Below are 19,046 nucleotides of genomic sequence, written 5' to 3'. Positions count from 1 at the left end.
GGAGAATGGAAATAACAAGCAAAGGTTTCGGTTACGATATGCATATTACCTTCCCATAAATCTGTTTGATGAAAGCATTATCATACCCAACAGGCATGAAATTTCACTTGTTCAGGGTCTCATTTCATCAGAGATCACCAGGAGCAAACTATAATTTCTCTTTTCTTTTTTTTTTTTAATTTTAAAGAAGTGAGAGGACATATTTTTAATGTAGAAAATCTGGACAGATGGTTTCTTAGCAACAACGTGCAACAAAATGTTTCTGTCATGTCACGCTGTGAGATGCTCAGACCGCAGATAGAAACAGACATTGAGGGCATGTATTTGATTATATTCATCAATAACACATAAAGTTCTTGTTATGGGGCTAATGTGCTAATAGACAAGCCATTTTAGATGATTTTTTTAAAGGGATAGTTCACCTAAAATAAAAAGTTTATCATAATTTTTTGTGAAAACAAATAATTCTTATAATTCTTATAAATGTATAAGGTGGCAAGGGCATGCCAGCCTAAAAGGCACATGGTATTGACATAAATAAATCAGCTAAAATTATTTTTATTTTTTTTAATAAATGTCGAAGTTAATACTTGTTCAAAACAATCACTTTAGCAAAGCTTGTACTGTTTTCTGCTTATTTTGACAAATAAATCATTAATTTTTGTGCAATAAATATTCTGTCATTAAAATGTTAATATAAAAATATATTTTAAAATACAGAAACAAAATAATTTTAATAGGTAAAGATTCTGAAAACATTGAAGGAGATCCAATAATAATTGAATATATATTTACAGTAGTAACAACAAATTATATTATATGATATGATTAATATCATGTTTTTAAATATGATGGTTTCATTTTAAACATGGTGTTTATCTCTAATATGGACATTCAACATAATATATGATATTTACTATCTTAATCTAACCATATCTTGTCAACAAATGGAAAAGTCAGCCATCTATTAATTATCATGTTAAATACTGTGCCCCTTTAACCTCAACAGCAGGGGCGCTTTTTACCCCAAATACCATACTTTTACATATTCTTTCATTATTTAAAAACTGTTGGTTTAATTATCTGAAACAAAACTGAAAATTGTTGAGAAGACCTTTGTCTCAAAATATATGCATTAATTTTAGCGATTTTAGTGCATATATTTTAGTCATTTGCTACTTAGATCTACAACATTTCAAAAAGCATAAAATATTAGATCAAGTAAGCAAAGAATGAACTTTGCGCTACTGTGCACAATCGTGTCAAGGATCAGACAAATATATACATGCATCTTGAAAAGCGAATGTTTTGGAAAGTGCTACGCCACGTTTTTTATTTTTTTTTTCTAGATATCAAATATCAAAGGCACCTTTAGCCCCGTTGTACCCTACATTATTTACGATACTTTTTGACTCGAAATCATGGGTGTTATAGGTCTAAGTTTCCATAATTTTCACCATTTCTCATTATGTATCCTCAAAGCTATGCTGTTTTTACAATATGCTGAATATGGTTAAATCATTTTGGTTATATTATGATGCTTTCTTGTCATTTGTGGGGCTTAACAGTTGATCATTACACACTGTTGTATGGAATAAAATAATTTTTAAGAATCTTTAAGCAGTACTTTTATGTTCCATTGAAAAACAATAGCTTGTAAGTTTGGAACAACATGCGTGTGAGTAAATAATAACAAAAAATTATTTTATTTGTGTCATAACATTACAATTCCCCTCTTTGCAGTTCTTTAACCAAATATAAACCTCTAAGAAAGAGAGCAAGAGAGTTTTTCCCTTGTAATTGTTAAGTAAACAAGAGATGTGCTTTTGTAGTGTAAAATATGGCTGATGCTTACTCCCTCCCAAGCTTTTAAGGAGTCCTATGAAATTCCCACGGCCCTTTGACACTTAAACAATCGATACGTTTGCAGTTACTTCTCTGACAAGTTAACAGATCTCTCGACCTTACAATCACTCGCAATATATTTAATAAGTGTAAAACAACTTTCACCGGTCGCCTTTGTGATCTCGACAAAGATATAGTTTTTGTCGCTGTGTCAGAAGTCCCTAGGCCTCAAGAGATTGCATTTATCGTAGGTTTCCCGACAGTCATTTGAAAGGGAATGGGTTTTATAAGAGATGGATTCACTCCGCACACCCACTCTCCTCTCGGTCCGGGGGTGGATGGCTCTGAGCCGTTGCCACATCTTGTCTGAGCTCTCTCTTCAAAGAGCTCTCTATCTCTAATACTCAGAGCTCACAAGTAATGTTGCAGAGCGCTCACGAAATGCACACCTTTTTTACCATTAGCAATGATGCGCTTTGGATTTATTGCATAATGAGTCAACACATTAACCCTGATGAGGTTAGCTAAGGTGAACGCTTCATGCATATGGAACGTGGGATAGCTTGGTTTAGCATATTCATTAATTGAGTGTTTCTGTAACAAACTAAAACGTTTGTCTGCTAACAATGTCCAACAGGGTATATATCTCCAGCACAGATGAATCGTCATTTTTGCCATTTTCCTTTCATTTTTTTAACTGTCAAGAACGAATGTATTGGAAATTTTATTGAATTGTATTGTATTGAAATTTAGGATCTGTTCAATATTACACAAATTATTGTGGTTGACAAACATTAAGCAGCACAGCTGATTTCTACTTTGATAGTAATAAAAAAAATGTTTATTGAAGGATTGTGTTACACTGAATTCTGGAGAAAAGATGCTGAAAATTCAGCAAAATTCATCACAGGATTAAATTATTTGTATTGAAAACATTTATTTAAAATTGTAATGTATTACTGGTTTTACTGTATTTTTTATTAAATAAATGCAGACCTTGTAAGAGACTTCTTTCAAAACAAACAGATAAAAAAAAAATCTGAGCCTAAACTTTTAAATAATAGTGTACTGTACATTGTACATTTCAAAAGCATCAAAACTAAGTGATTGAGACATGACAAAAAAAAAAAAAAAAAGAACCCTGTTAGTTTAAATAAAATCAACCCTCAAGTCATATAAGTTCCCATAGTTGAAGAAAGTCCCAAACATGTGGAAAGATCTATAAAAATTATTTTTGGAAAGGTCAGAATGGCTTAGTGTCTATAGTATCTATTAAAATTGAGAAGAGAATGAGATCTCAGGACTGGCCTTTGAAAGAACAGATGAATGTGGGAGCAAGATTTGGGAGGAGGAGTGTGGGTGAGAGAAAGAGAGCTTCCTGATCCTTGTGGAAATGGTCTGTAATTGCTGTGTGGAGATGTGGGCCTGTAATTATTCAGGAGGAGGTGCGGGCGGCAGGTCACGGAGTCGGCCGAAAGGAACCTCCTCTGCTTTTGATTCTAGCACTAATTTACCAGCGGTTGGTTAGATGCACGTAGGCATACGAAATGGGATTAGCACGGAGTAATGCTACATTTATTTCTAACCTTTTTACTGCTTGACCGTAATGGAGCGAATGGCCCTCAAATGAGTCTTTTCCTATAGGAGCACGTTTTCATTATGTCTGGGTCACAGGGGTCAGTCCTGCTGTGACAAATGGGGCAAACTGTATTAGATCTCTCTGAAGAGGTCAACTTTAACCTCAAGAACTCAAGGAGGACTCTCTTGTGAACAATCTGCTCTTGTTTTGTGCAGATGAAAGTGGAGGTTGTCTTTCTGTTTCAGAAGGTTGAGGGGGAAGAGGACACTGCTGGTCACTTATAGTGTGAAGTGTGTAAATGCAATTATACCTCCACGTTCACCTTTTGGATATAAATGGTTGAATGCTGTATTCACTTTGTCTTGTATTTTGCCCATGTGTTCTTGCTTAATAATATGAATGTTCGTTTTTTGATTATAGCTGTTGCCTCTAGTAATTATGTGTGTGATTTTTTTTTTTTTTTTTTTTTTTTTCTTTCTTTCTTTTTTTTTTTTTTAATTTCCAGCCCATTTTAAGGCAGCAGTAGAATCATTTTTAAACAATAATTGACTTAAATAAAACAACCCAGCATGTTGGGTAAAAATGTTCTAGCATGTTTTCAGTCCAATATTTACCCAGTGCCGGGTTGCCAAATATACCAAGTAGGGTTGTTTTTAAACCAGCATTTTTTTAGAGTGCAGATATATTGCAGTTGAGTTTTTTTTTTTAAAGTCTGAGCAGCAAAAAAAAAAAAAAAACACATTTTACCATATTTTTTCAAATCTTATTCAAACCTCTTGTGCAACAGATTCATAATATTGTCAAAATATGTGACTTTATCATACATTTTCACCAAGCACTAAAAAATAAAACTTGTGTGTCATTGTGTATGTATTGGGTATGTATTCTGTAAAAAAATAAATAAATAATCAATTTCTGTAACCTCCTCATGTTTTCCAATCCAGTGATGTTTAATGGGATTTATTTCCTCCCATAGAACATAAAAGGAGTTTATGTGGTAGAATCTCCAGACTGTTTTGCTGAAGCTATGCTGCTTATTGAATGGAGTAGTTTAATGATCAGGGGACACCGAGTCAGCTCCTAATTAAGTTCTCAAAAATAAATCAATCAGCCTGTAACCTGCAGAGGAAGTAACACTCGCAGATGTTTCCATGGAAACCATCAGTGAGCTGCAGGAATATGAAGTGTTATCACAGGGTCAGGAGGTTATGTGTTGAAAGCGCTGTCTAACAGCATTACCCACGTTCTGAAGCAAAGACACATCTGTCCAGCTCAGATGCCTCTGCCTTTCTCAGACCTGCTTCATTTAATTGGACTAATTGAATCTAGATACACAGTAATCTCAGCCAGTGGCACAGTATCGATCGCCCAAGCTGTTTGTTGTAGTCTGCCATGACAGGCTTTCTTTCTTTCTTCTTCCATAATGTTACATTCACTGCATAAGTCATGCAGGATTTGTTCTTTGTCTCATTCCGCCTCTAAATTCTGATTGGATGAGCCTGTTTGAAGGGGTTATAATTTAGGTACACAAGCATTAGTGCTGTGGCCACTGAGAAAGTGAAAACATGACACCTCGACCTAACCTCAGAACCACTTACAGATTCAAATGGCACCAACAAACAGGGAAAAGTCTCAGTGGACTAAGAGTAAATCGGTATTGGGCTAAATATCATTGCTATTGAAGCACTGCTGGACTGCTCCAATTAGTCATGCTTCTATGTTCTTCACATCCTTAAACAGCTTTCAATTTTGAAAGTGTTTGAGTGTTTCTTCAATTATGGACACTTTGGGAACTGTGAACTTAGAAAATAAACTCCCTGAAAAAAAAAACAAAACAAAAAAAAAAACATTTTACACACACTAACTCAATTTGACACACTAACTGTTTTTTTCTTCCCTTTCCCCCTTTTTAATAAAACCAATTTTTTTTGCCATTTTCACTCATTTTCAAGTTTTATTATCTAATTTTTATGTTTTTAGTTTTTTTTTTTTTTAAATCTTATATTAATTTTTTTTAAATATATGTAGCAAAAATTAAACTTCAAATCTTAAATGAAAATTAGAAATGTTACCTTGGCAACTAACTGATAAAAAAAAGTTGAAGTACAAATATTACTTGAAATAAAACTGAAATGCATACAATAAATTAGAAGTTAGATAAATATAGATAAAAAAAACTAAAATGTAAAAGAAAACTGAAAATATAAAAATGAAAGTGAATTCAAAATGGTAATAAATACTATATATTGTACATAATAGTATATGAATAATACAAAAAGAACACAAAATGAGCTCAAACAAAAAGTGAAGAAATCAAAAGTATTTGATGCCATCTTCTATCATCATGCTGTGAAAATTGCTATGCAAGGTTCGTGAAGCTACGCAAGGTTGTCTTTTATCGCATGCTTTGCATTGTTTCTAACAGCTCTCACCCATGGTAAAAGGAAGGCCACTGTGATTTGATACAGTCACTTTTAATCTGTACACTGAAAAAAAAAATCATTCATCCAATTAAAAAAATGTAGGGTAATGATTCACATCTATATTTTTTAACTTGAGCCAATGAAAAATAAATAACTTGCCCATATTACATTACTTTTCTTTTTTTTTTTTAAATGTCTTGTTTTTACATCTATTCCAATTGCTCAGATAGTCAGATGTTTGTTATATGTTGAATATAATGCAGAATTAAAGTTTATTGTCGTCTCGTGTGTCTAAACACTGGCCTTGGATTGACTCCAGAAGCTCTGTAGTGTGGCCAGACCAGTGGTGCTTCTCATGAAGTGCATTCTGGGAATTCCTAAACATAATAGGAGGATCTTTAAGGATCCTTCATCCACTCAAGGGTTTAGCATGATAGTGTGTTTCATAAGAAAGTTCAAGCTTAGTTTGAGCACAAGACAGCAAGAGAAGCTTGCATGGATTTTCTGTGGTTGTTCTTTAACTAGTGATGAGTGACTAGTGCTTTGCACGCACTCTTATTTGGTGTCTTCTTCAATCATTAAATAGACTGATGTGCATTTTTTAACCATGTCAAATAGTTCTCCATTGGGTCTTTTTAAAGGATAACTTGCAGATAAACTTGCAGTGCTTGTATTATCACAGTTATCTCAACTCATGGGTCATGACCCAAAATGGGTCAGAGGTCTGTTTTGATGCAGTGTTTTGTCACAAATTAATTTCGCTTAGCTAATGAGTAATTGGCTCAGTGTTTGTTCCATGTGTTTCATCCGTAAATCACATGCTGTTGTTTATGCATTTACAAAATTAAAATTTTTGTGTTTTGAGACTGAACTTTGAGGCTATCTGTATGCTAGTGTCTAACCTGAAAACCTTTAGGGCTCATTTTGCACACATTTAAGTCAATCAAATGCTTTTTAGCATGAATCCCTCTCCTTAGCACCACCTACAAATGGCTTGCAAGCAAGTGTGGTATCAGTGCAGTGTCCCTTTTAGGCTGTGGCCCTTCAGAATGCCCCTCCCAAACTGCCTGTATCATATGGACAACATAGATCCCATATGTACGGCTTTTGTGATGCAGTAAACTTACTTGGTAGTCTGGTACAGCATTGTACTTGCAGTGTTGAGTTATCAGGTTTTAAAAAAAAAAAGATAAAATGACAGTTGTTTAAGTCAGTGGTGTATCAGAATTTCCAATATGGCTATGTTTTCTTATTTTTCTATATTCATTCATACAGTACAGGTGCATCTCAATAAATTAGAATGTCGTGGAAAAGTTCATTTATTTCAGTAATTCAACTCAAATTGTGAATCTCGTGTATTAAATAAATTCAATACACACAGACTGAAGTAGTTTAAGTCTTTGGTTCTTTTAATTGTGATGATTTTGGCTCACATTTAACAAAAAAAAACACCAATTCACTATCTTAACAAATTAGAATATGGTGACATGCCAATCAGCTAATCAACTCAAAACACCTGCAAAGGTTTCCTGAGCCTTTAAAATGGTCTCTCAGTTTGGTTCACTAGGCTACACAATCATGGGGAAGACTGCTGATCTGACAGTTGTGCAGAAGACAATCATTGTCACCCTTCACAAGGAGGGTAAGCCGCAAACATTCATTGCCAAAGAAGCTGGCTGTTCACAGAGTGCTGTATCCAAGCATGTTAACAGAAAGTTGAGTGGAAGGAAAAAGTGTGGAAGAAAAAGATGCACAACAAACCGAGAGAACCGCAGCCTTATGAGGATTGCCAAGCAAAATCGATTCAAGAATTTGAGTGAACTTCACAAGTAATGGACTGAGGATGGGGTCAAGGCATCAAGAGCCACCACACACAGACGTGTCAAAGAATTTGCTGAACCACAGACAACATCAGAGGCGTCTTACCTGGGCTAAGGAGAAGAAGAACTGGACTGTTGCCCAGTGGGTCCAAAGTCCTCTTTTCAGATGAGAGCAAGTTTTGTATTTCATTCGGAAAAAAAGGTCCTAGAGTCTGGAGGAAGGGTGGAGAAGCTCATAGCCCAAGTTGCTTGAAGTCCAGTGTTAAGTTTCCACAGTCTGTGATGATTTGGGTGCAGTGTCACCTGCTGGTGTTGGTCCATTGTGTTTTTTGAAAACCAAAAACTGCACCCGTTTACCAAGAAATTTTGGAGCACTTCGTGCTTCCTTCTGCTGGCCAGCTTTTTAAAGATGCTCCTTTCATTTTCCAGCAGGATTTGGCACCTGCCCACACTGCCAAAAGCACCAAAAGTTGGTTAAATGACCATGGTGTTGGTGTGCTTGACTGGCTAGCAAACTCACCAGACCTGAACCCATAGAGAATCTATGGAGTATTGTCAAGAGGAAAATGAGAAACAAGAGACCAAAAAATGCAGATGAGCTGAAGGCACTGTCAAAGAGACCTGGGCTTCCCTACCACATCAGCAGTGCCACAAACTGATCACCTCCATGCCACGCCGAACTGAGGCAGTAATTAAAGCAAAAGGAGCCCCTGCCAAGCATTGAGTACATGTACAGAAAATGAACATACAGAAGGCCAACAATTCACTAAAAAGGTTTTTTTTTTATTTTTTTTTATTGGTCTTATGAAGGATTCTAATTTGTTAAGATAGTGAATTGGTAGGTTTTTGTTAAATGTGAGCCAAAATCATCACAATTAAAAGAACCAAAGACTTAAACTACTTCAGTCTGTGTGCATTAAATGTATTTAATACACGAGTTTCACAATTTGAGTTGAATTACTGAAATAAATTAACTTTTCCACAACATTCTAATTTATTGAGATGCACCTGTATATTCATTATGACTTATTCTTTTATGGTTTCATTACATTATATTCATATTATTGTATTATGTTACTCATATACTCAGTTACTCAAGTATTATGCATTTATATTCATAATTCTAGTTAATTCCAGTTGTAGCTACTCATATTCCATTGACGTAGTACATTTCATTCATTTGACATATACAAAGTACATTTTGTTATTCTTAAGTGATGTTCGGACAGGATATTAGAAACTTATTCTCTGCACAAATATTGTCTCTATTTTTATCTTACTTCTACCTGCTGCATATCATAGGTCAGGTCAACGTGGCCTAGCCCTGAACTAAATTCACCTTAGGTAGGGGAAATGCATGTTAACAACATGTATAAATTACATAACGGTTAAAAACAGTTTGACATTTGTTGATCAGACACAAAAACATTCCATGTTGCTGTAAGAGGATGTAAGTCTCTAGTTTATATATTGGTCCCCAGATTGGCTTCTCTGCATACTCTCAAGATCTTCATCTCTTTTGTTCTTGAAGATTATTATACTCAGATGTTTAACCAATTGACCTAGATGTTTAGCAGAATATATATTTAAACCGGATATTGTATCCAATTTTAATCTTTTTTTTTTTTTTTTTTTTCATATTTTACATTTAATCATCTGTGACCATTATCACTTATACTTATGATAAATTATATTTTACTAAAATACATTTTCTGAAAAACTTCATCTGCCTGGATCTCTTCTCAGAGCATCAGTCAGTAAATCATTTTTATCTTGTTTGATTTTGTTAGCAGTATTAGTTATGTATAGTGTAGGTATTATTTTAAAACTTAATAGAGCTTTAATCTTTTAGCGCAACACACCGGACATTTCATTTCCAAACTTCTGTGCTACATATAACAACCAATGTTTAAAAAAAAAAAAACTGCACTTATTAAGTGATTTTCTTTCACATTGGCAGGCTTGTGTTTAGGAGGATTTGCCATTGTTGAGCCTGAATTATGGATCGAAACAGATGAGATTTGTATTGCATATTGAAAATAAGCCTGCATGCAGCCTGCCCAGAAACACTGAGGGAGAGAGAAAGAGATGATCCTGCTCTTTTTGGCCCATTGATGTGATTAAGACAGGGGTCTGATGGAGGGGGGAAAGAACAGTACGCTAGTCATTAGACTGATACAGTTGCTATCTTCCACACATTCCTCTCTGATAGCACACAACATGTGCTCCGTCTGCCGAGGGCCCATGCACAGACCTCTGCCGCATTAGATTAGCACTGCCAGCATGTTGTCAAGTGCAAGGCCAGCTGTTGTTGCTGCTGAACATTTGTAGTGTCAAACATTTATTAAGCCTAAAAAAACCCCAGAAACACATGGCTGGTGTTTAACGAGTTGCATACCAACAATTTTTGATCTTAGAAAAATTATCCTTAATGTAAAGCACAGTTTAATTAGTTTACCATTTTAAATTGCACAGATGGAAGGCAGGAACATTTCCTGTGTGAACAGCCCCTCAGTGAACTTAAACTCATCTTCAGTCTGTTTTCAATAACTTCTTGATACCAAAACTGGTTTTGCTTCAAACTAAGTAGATTTATGGTAGGGATAATGCATTATTAGGTGGTCATAACCATAAAATACACCTAGACTGCGTGATCCAGGCCCCAAGAAGAAGATAATTCACATCTGCAATAATGTCTTGTCACTTTTCCCGTCCCTGTTTCCTCTTAAACACTTCTTGGAGTGTGTTTAGGTAACATTTTTCCCTTAGCCTTTTATTGCTAACACTTTATTTCTTTTATTTCTGGCATGTCAGTGCTAATGTCAGGTATTTAAGTCAACATTGGGTTCCCCACAGCACCATAAATGCTGGGTGGCTGAGCAATGGTTGCCTCGGTCGGTAATCAAACGGTTGTAGGATTGAATCTGAAAGTAGTGTATGATGTGGATTTGTTCGGAAATAAGTGAATGCATTGGGTGCAGCTTCATATTTTTTCCATTTCCTAATGATGACAGGAAGGTTGTTTGGGAATATTGAAACAAAATGATGGGCCAGGGATTCACAGCAATTGATGTTTCATCAGTGGATTGCATCATGTGAGCCAAAAAGCTGTTACTCGAGCCATCATTGCTATTCTTTGATTGTACACATTTTGTGTACCAATCAAAGTTTAATTACCAAAAATGCAGTTACAATTTTCATGAAGTCTACTTTAATCCCCTCAGAAATATAAGGCTCAAAGGCAGCTCAAACAGCCAGCTGTTGTAGATGTTTTGACTCAACCTAAATCTAAATTGAACAACTTAGGCTCACTGGAAGAACGTGAAGATGGCGAAGATGAAAGTGAATGTGGCAACATGCTTTTATTGAAGCAACCGTGCTATTTTAGTTTGTTTTCTACAAGTTTTTAATCTCTTTAATTAAGTGACGTGACACAAATTTCACAGAACTTGTATCAGAATGCACCACCAGGTGAGCTACTGAGCAAGTTTACTTAGACAATAATGGAGCTGGTTATGTGATGCAAATTTGTTTATAAATCATGCGCTATGGTAAAAGTAGTTTGAGGTCATAACATATTATCGTTCAATAAATTGGACAAAATAATTTTAAAGGAACAAATGTTTTCAGTGTTTTACTGAAAACGACAGTAAATTGTATCAATAGGGACATTTTCATAGTTTAACAAAAATGTAGGTTTCAATGACCCTGTGTTGCAGCTTGTGTTATAGCTAGCATTGTGGGGAAATGAAATATATATTTACTTGCTTGGTTGACCTTGTTAACACTTCACACAGTATAAAGCTTAGCATCAACTTTAATTGTCTTTATTTGCAGTGTTAACCATATTTATCTAGTAGTCACTCACTGTTTTTACCATGGCTTTCTTGCCTTGTCACTAAAGTGTTGCAAACGTCCCCTTTACAGAGAGTCAGGAATAACCAAGCTCTCAGACAAAGTGTATGCTGGCCTCGTATTCCAATTAGCTCTGGCAATTAGGCTGGCAGATGTAGCACACGAGGACTGGGATGATAAAATTAGCAACACTGACAGAATTTAGAAAAGCAACCACCTAAGCCCCACCCACTCCCTCTGACCTCACTTGTGATTCACAAGTTCAAGGTGCTAGCATTACACCAAGCTAATTACACCAAGCTTACGTGACACTAACATTAGCAGAAAATTGCACATTTTTAATGTTGAATGGTGTTTTGTGTTTGTGTGAGAGTTAGACTGTCTAATTTTTGTAGGCACTGGAGTGCTGACTACAGCTCTCTCCTGTGAGCTGTCTTTCTGTCTGCTGCGTGCATAGACAGATGTCTTCATAGGCAGCATTTTACCTGAAATGGCACCTTGTAAGTGGCTGAAGTGGAATGCGGTACATTGACACAAAGCAGACGAGAAGAACACTACTGATTTGAATAGTATTTGACGTTGCTAAGCTAAATGTAAATGTAATGTACTATTACTGTAGTTCTATTGAGCATGAAAGTGTTCGGGTGCATGTTAACGCAGGTATAGTGCATTCTGGGATTGCCTTCTCTGAGAAAGATACATGCAGTGCTTCCAGTTTTGGCCAAAATGAGGCACCTTTAAAGTCAATAGAACATTGTTTCCTATGTTTTGGGACCACTTTTGCATCGAGAACTCATACGTGATGCCTTAAAATACCACCTAGGTAGGCAGCTTGCTAGGTTTTGGAACAGAGCCCAGTTCATTACTGTTCTATCATTCCCACGTCAGCGTCACCCAATTTTGCTCTTGATTGCTGGAGTGCCATATGAGTCCAGACCTGGTCTCGCCTAACCGTTATGTAAACCACCCACATGTAGCACCAAGCTCTTCACATCTCTACCTCTCTTCATTGTACCTTATCTCTCTCTTCCTCTCTTTCTTGCCCTCGCATGTTATGAGGATGTTGTTGACAGGGTCTTTTTAATGAGGTATGCTGACAGGGCATTATAAAGGAGTCTCTGGGGGAATAGGGAAGGAGAGGAAAAGAGTCAGAGGGTAGGTAAAGAAAGATTTTCTGAAAAATCCCTTGAAATGGAGAGAGGTCTTTCATCCTTTAGAGAAGAGAGCTGTACTCCTCAGTGTCAATGCATGCTCTCCACATATCATCTCGTTCCTGAACATTTCATACCTTGTCTTGCTTTTGTGCCAAAGTCTGCAGGCTGGCATTGAGACAAATGAAGCCCAAACAAAAAACCCTTGCTAATATTTTGATCAATGAATATGTATTTTTTTTTCCTTTACTTGCTGTGCGTCTCTTTTTTTTCTTTCCATCTAATGGAGCTCCTGGGGTGACTGATTTTGCTGAGGCACTGCTGCCTACTCTCCATCTTTCTCTCCGTCAGGTGCAGACCCACTTTTAGAGCTGCCCAGAGAGTGTGGCTGGAGCGGGAAGGTGACCTGTGACGTCAAGACAATGAAGCCTAGGGAACAGCTCTTGTCGCTGTACTAGAGATTCCCTAACTAACAGCGCTCGTTTTGCTCTCAGACTTAATTTATTATGGAAAACATTGATGTTTTTGAAGGATTGATGAAATATTGAGTGAAACAATTGTCAAACCAGTCCTTAAGTAGTTTGATGGCTATTAATACCTGACCTAAATCTGCTACATAAAGTCCGCCCAAAAATGCCATCCAGTCCAGGCAACTGAGAGCGTTTTGACCTGGTATTTCTCCATCTGTTGGCATGTTCCAGGCTGTATTTGGCTCCTCTATGTATCTTGACTGATTGAGCAGCATCTTCCCTGCCTAAAATTCTTAAAGATGCTCAATGCTGGGTAGCACCAGCTTTTCCGGAGGTCTTTTTTAAAATTGGGACAAAGATAGCTACTGCTTATTTTGTAACTACTTGGGTGCCAGTTGGTTCCTAACGTTTAAATCACCTAATGCTTAGCCACTTACCATGTCATAGATCCATTAAGTTGCAAATTTGTAAACTTGAAGTAGTATTTAAGGAATTGCTGTTGCCTTTATTTAAATAGGAGAAAGTAGTTAGATTAGACACGCAGTGAAATGGGAGCGGGCGAGTGGGACAGGATCGGAAAGGACCACAAGCTGAGAATTGAACTTGGTTTTTCAGGGTGCAACTTGTATTGGAATTGGTAGTACACACTGAATAAAGGTGCCTTCAGTACTTTCTGAATAAAAGAGCCATTTAGCAGTTAGTGAAGTCATTGCATCCCTGCAGATACTGTTAGATTCTCCAGTTTTCCAGTTATAAGTCTTTTGATTAGTACCATATTAGTACTATATATGGTATTGATTACACCATATTGGCTGAACCAACTCTAATGTAAATTAAAATATAAATTGCTTCAATGCTATTTGAGTATAAGAGAAAACATTGTTTTAGGCATAAAATTGTTACTGACATAAAATATGCTTTTAAATTAGGGGTGCACGATAAATACTTGTCAGTAAAGCCGGTTCTCTAATCAGCGGTAAATTCCATCAGGTGCGTGATTTCACATAGAGCAGCTGTTGCTACACAGAGCCGTTGTTAACTGACAAGCTGCGCAAATCTACGCTGATAATGAACTTGGATTTGCGTAGCTTGTCAGTTAACAACGGCTCTGTTTAGTAACAGCTGCTCTACATGAAATCACGCACATGATGGAATTTACCGCTGATTAAAGAACCGGCTTAACTGACGAGATGCGCATTAGTTATCGGACGATATTTAACGTGCACCCCTATTTTAAATCTGAGTTTGGCAAGCACCTTTTTAAGATTTTGTTATTTCCCATTCAAACAGATAGGAGTCTTGCATGCTCAAAAATAGCTGCCAGGAGGCATTGCAAATAATAGACTAACTATCCTTGAAGGGGACTTTGGTTGTTTCTGAAATCACATACTTCCCTACTATATTGTAAGAGGGAAAAACAGTACATGCACAGTACACTTACAGTGCGCATACGATAAACACTTTGAAACAATGCAGCTAACATCCCATGATAATGACAAGACAAATGTAGTAGCCTACATCTAGATTATGTTAATACTACACACATTCATACTATATAGAACATACTTTTTAACTGTCACAAAGTAAGTACTTGCCTAGAAAAGAAATGCCTACTCGGAGAATATGCATTTTTAATTGCAACCAGTCTTTTGGCCTCATATTACCCATAAAGCTTTGCACTATAGAAAAGGTGGGGGTGTCTGTTGACTTGTTTTGGTTGAAGAAAATAGCGAGAAATGCATAGACGAAGCTGCCATAGCCATTTTTAAATATATGTGTTAAAGTTAATTGGTGTTGGATTTTAATGCAGTGGATATAGCTAGATACTAATGCTACAAACAAACTGACACACTGATAATAGGGTTTATGGTATTAAGTAATTCTGTGACATGGTAATATGTGCCAGTAAAGGGATTGAGATCGAGGGTTAGAGACTGGCCAGTAGTGATGTTTACTGTGAAAAACCGGCTTGATTTGGACTGTTTTTGAGTTGTTTATGGAGGGATGGTAGAAAGGTTCCTGTGAGGTGTTAAAGGCTGCTGTATGGGATATAGTTACTCATGGTGAATTTTGGAGGACGAAAACAGGGTTCGGTGGTGTTGTGCTGTCAGCTTCAGGCCTTTGTTAACCCTAAGGCCCTGGCAGACTGTGGTTGCTCTAATTGGAGGAAGCCCTGAAGGATAAGTGGATGGTGCTCAGGGTGCTATGACAGATGCCCGCTCGAGTGAGCATCACTGACGGATTACAGCATGGCGAGGCGGTAAAGTGTTTATTTTGGTTGCGCTAGGAACGGAGCTTCGAGACAATTTGCCCTCCCTGCATATGTGCCCTCTCAGAAACACCAGACATCCCAGCCCTTCCTTAAAACGCACTGTATACACATCCTGGCAGTTTAACAAGCCCACAAACTAGCACTTCAGAGCAAAATATGTTCATTAACTCCTAACATATGCTCACTTTCTATCTCTTTTACTTCCTTGCATCCTCTAAAACACAGCCTCAAAGCCCTAAACAAAATGTCATTGCTCTTTGCTCACCCCCAGAATGAGTGTCTGCTTCCCTCCCACAAGAATAATCACACTCTGTTTAACACAACATGGAATGATGGGTGGTGTGAGCGAGGGATGATGCTGTGGACAGTTTTTGCATAAGAGGAAATGGAAGGATCTCTGGTATGTTGGGGTGTACAGATGCACAGCCCCTGCTGCCTCATATGTTGTTTTAGATGTTTTGTGCGTTAAGCTCCTCGGTCAACTAGCTTAACTAGAAGGTACTAACCAGGCTAAACCTTCATGGAAATTTGTGCATAATCTAGTCTTTTAAGCAGGCAATAACTGCTATGAGTTGCCTTTAGCCAGCCCCAAGTGGTATCTGCTGACATTGTTTGTCATTTATTGTTTTGTTTTATTTATTTTGTTTTATTTTATTTATTTATTTTTTTTTTTGTATAAACATAGGATTTTATATAGGCCTTCCAATAACTCATGCACACTTAACATGTTGCAATTCTGCCTTATAAACAAATCTTTCCCTATCTTGCAGAACATCATGGAACAGTTCAATCCCTGTTTGCGGAATTTCATCGCCATGGGAAAGAACTACGAGAAGGCTCTCTCCAGTAAGTACCCTCACATCACATCTACAAACATCCGCCGTTTCATCCGCGCTCAGGCAGCTGTCCAAACCCTCCACGCCTTCCCATCCGCCTTTAATGCCACTTCATTTGAAGATGATGACAATATTTGTCATCCTGTCATTCAGATGGCCACACAGCCTTATCAACTCTCACACAGCCTGAGACACCTCCTGAGCTCAGATCGGCTGAATACAAGCGCTACGCTGTTGAGGGCATTCACAGAGGAGATAATGTGCCCAGCATCACTGATGATTTGATATTTAGCCATTAGACAGAGGAACAATCAGACTACTTTGAAGGCTTTGTGCGGTAGGTGACTGATGAAAGCCAGACAATTGCCCATAGATGTCTGCGTTCACATTGGCAAATGTAATCTTGCTCTGGCAGCCTTGGGCCGGCAGTGGCCATAAAACCTTTAGGTTGATGTGCAGGAATACATCTTAAAGGAATATCCCAGGTTTAGTCCTAGCTCAATGGACAGCATCTATTTATATATATATATATATATATATATATATATATATATATATATATATATATATATATATATATATATATATATATATATATATATATATATATATATAGGCTTCTCCATCCTTTTTCTTTAAAAATCTGGGTTTCAGTGAGGTACTTACAATGGAAGCAAAGGGGGATGATCTATGATAAAATCTGTGTTATTTTAGTATCACTGAGATACTGTTATAGTTTATTCATACTGGTAAGTTTGAATCCGTTTTAATTTTATACTTTTATTTTTTTCTAGTTTAGTAATTTTATTGTGTAGTTGTCATTTTTTAGTATTTTTGGTTTGTTTAGTTTTTTTTAAACCAAAAAGTATAGTCACAAGATATAAATATATTGTGTTAACATGCTTTTTGTGTGAGTTTTGCAACATTGTTGCCATAATAATGACTCACTAAATGACAGTAAAAAAAATATATATATTTTAACCATTTTGCAGCTCAACTAATGCACTTTTATTTATTTATTTATTTTTTACCTAATTTATATGTTAAATAAAAACAAGGGACAAGTTTTGGTGATAATCAACATTTACACTATGCACTGTAATAATTGTGTAAAACATAAATGTAAAAACCTGTTTTGTCTCACCATCTTTTATTGTTGTTATAAAATATACAGGAAACCCAAAATGCCTGAAATGCCTGAATGACTGTAATGTTGACAAAAGTCTGAAAAGAAAAAAAAGATTTGTAAAGATATAATCTTATGTGATGTGTCACACAGAACTTCTGGGAATGTCTTCTTACTTCATTGTAAATTATGTGGTAATCTTTAAAGTTTACTTCCAAAAAACAAATTTGGCAGTATCTTACAGTAAAATTACATATAATGTGGCCATGTAAAATTTTTCACTGTGTATGACAAGATAATTTAGTTAACCAATTAACAGGTTTTTAACTGTTGCATTTTTACAGTCTTTATTTTCAGTAAAATTCCAAACATTTTTTACAATGTGCAAATGGCGTCAACCGAGCTTACCCTTCCACAATATGGATGCAATCCACAATATTCCTTTAGTCACAAAGGAAACAAGGGCTACCCATAAATCCCAGCGCCCAACCTACTTGGGGATTTATGTAAAATCTGTGAGACAGCCTGCCCTTCAAACTCTTGAGCATTAAAAGCAGATTGGCTGAGGTGGTTGAAAGACTCTTATCCTCAAAAAGGGTCTGACTGCACACAGAGGTCCATATGCTGCCAGACTGCTGTCCACAGGTAGCCAGTTTGGTAGCGTAGTAGTGAAGATTATGCAGCAGTGTCTCAGAGAATGGCATGGTTTTTTAACATAGAAACATGGCTGAAAGGACATGAAGGCAAGACACAGAGTTGAAAAAGAGATTTATTCCATAATTGACTACTGAGGGAAACTGGGGTCTGGTGGGAGGTCCTAGGCCACTAAGCCCACCAGAATAAATTGTAATCCTCTTTTGCTCTCAGGCCATGTCTTTACCACCCTACCCCGTGTTTTAGGAAATTAAATCACTCAGACACAAATTCAGCAAAGCTTTCTACCCCCATTTATTATTTCTGGCTGGTATTGTTCTTGCTGATTTGTTTTAGAGCCTCGGGCACAGCAAGATGAATGAATGCAGTAGGAGGAGTGTGTTATGACATGGTTCTTTCTCAGTAAAAGAGAGAATTTCAAAGTGGGAGACCTACATATATGGATGAGAATTGTGGGGATTCCAGTTCCACTTTTGTTAAACATAATTTCTACAAACTCAAATTCACAATGTTTTTTATTTGTTAATTCAACTTCATTAAGCTTACATTTTAAGTGAAGCTGAGCATTAACAATTAATGTAGAACTTCCTTTAGTCTAACTTGTGTATCAGTTTTTTTTGAGTAAACTGAAAGTTTTATAAACTCATAAACAAGTTTTATAACCTTATAAACTTTAAAACTAAAGAGAACACTAATCACTGTTGTGGAGACTTGAAACTTTTACAACAGAATATCTATTACTTCTCAGTAACAATGAATTTGTTAGTTGTAAGTTTTTTTTATTTTATTTTTATTTCAATTTTAATATTTTTCATTTAAATACTAAATTGCTTAGTCAACTTTTGTCATGTTGACCTTTTCTACATTTTATAGTTCCATCAACCTTTAAAAAAGAATTTGTCTGACAAAATAATAGTTTTTTCTTCTTGATTCCTGTCAAATCAATATATCAGACAAAATAATGAGTTCCTGCACTGGCCTATCCAACCTAGAATAATATAGGAAGAAAGAAGCA

General features: G+C 36.4%; 1 pseudogene; it reads left to right on the top strand.

The window, feature by feature from the left end:
• LOC109093734 overlaps positions 1–19,046 on the top strand; it is an 82,954-nt pseudogene that overhangs the window by 4,976 nt on the left and 58,932 nt on the right.

Source organism: Cyprinus carpio, chromosome B3, assembly GCF_018340385.1.
Source record: "Cyprinus carpio isolate SPL01 chromosome B3, ASM1834038v1, whole genome shotgun sequence".
NCBI lineage: Eukaryota > Metazoa > Chordata > Actinopteri > Cypriniformes > Cyprinidae > Cyprinus > Cyprinus carpio.
Note: the sequence above shows the minus strand (reverse complement) of the source record. Positions and strands in the feature narration are given on the sequence as shown.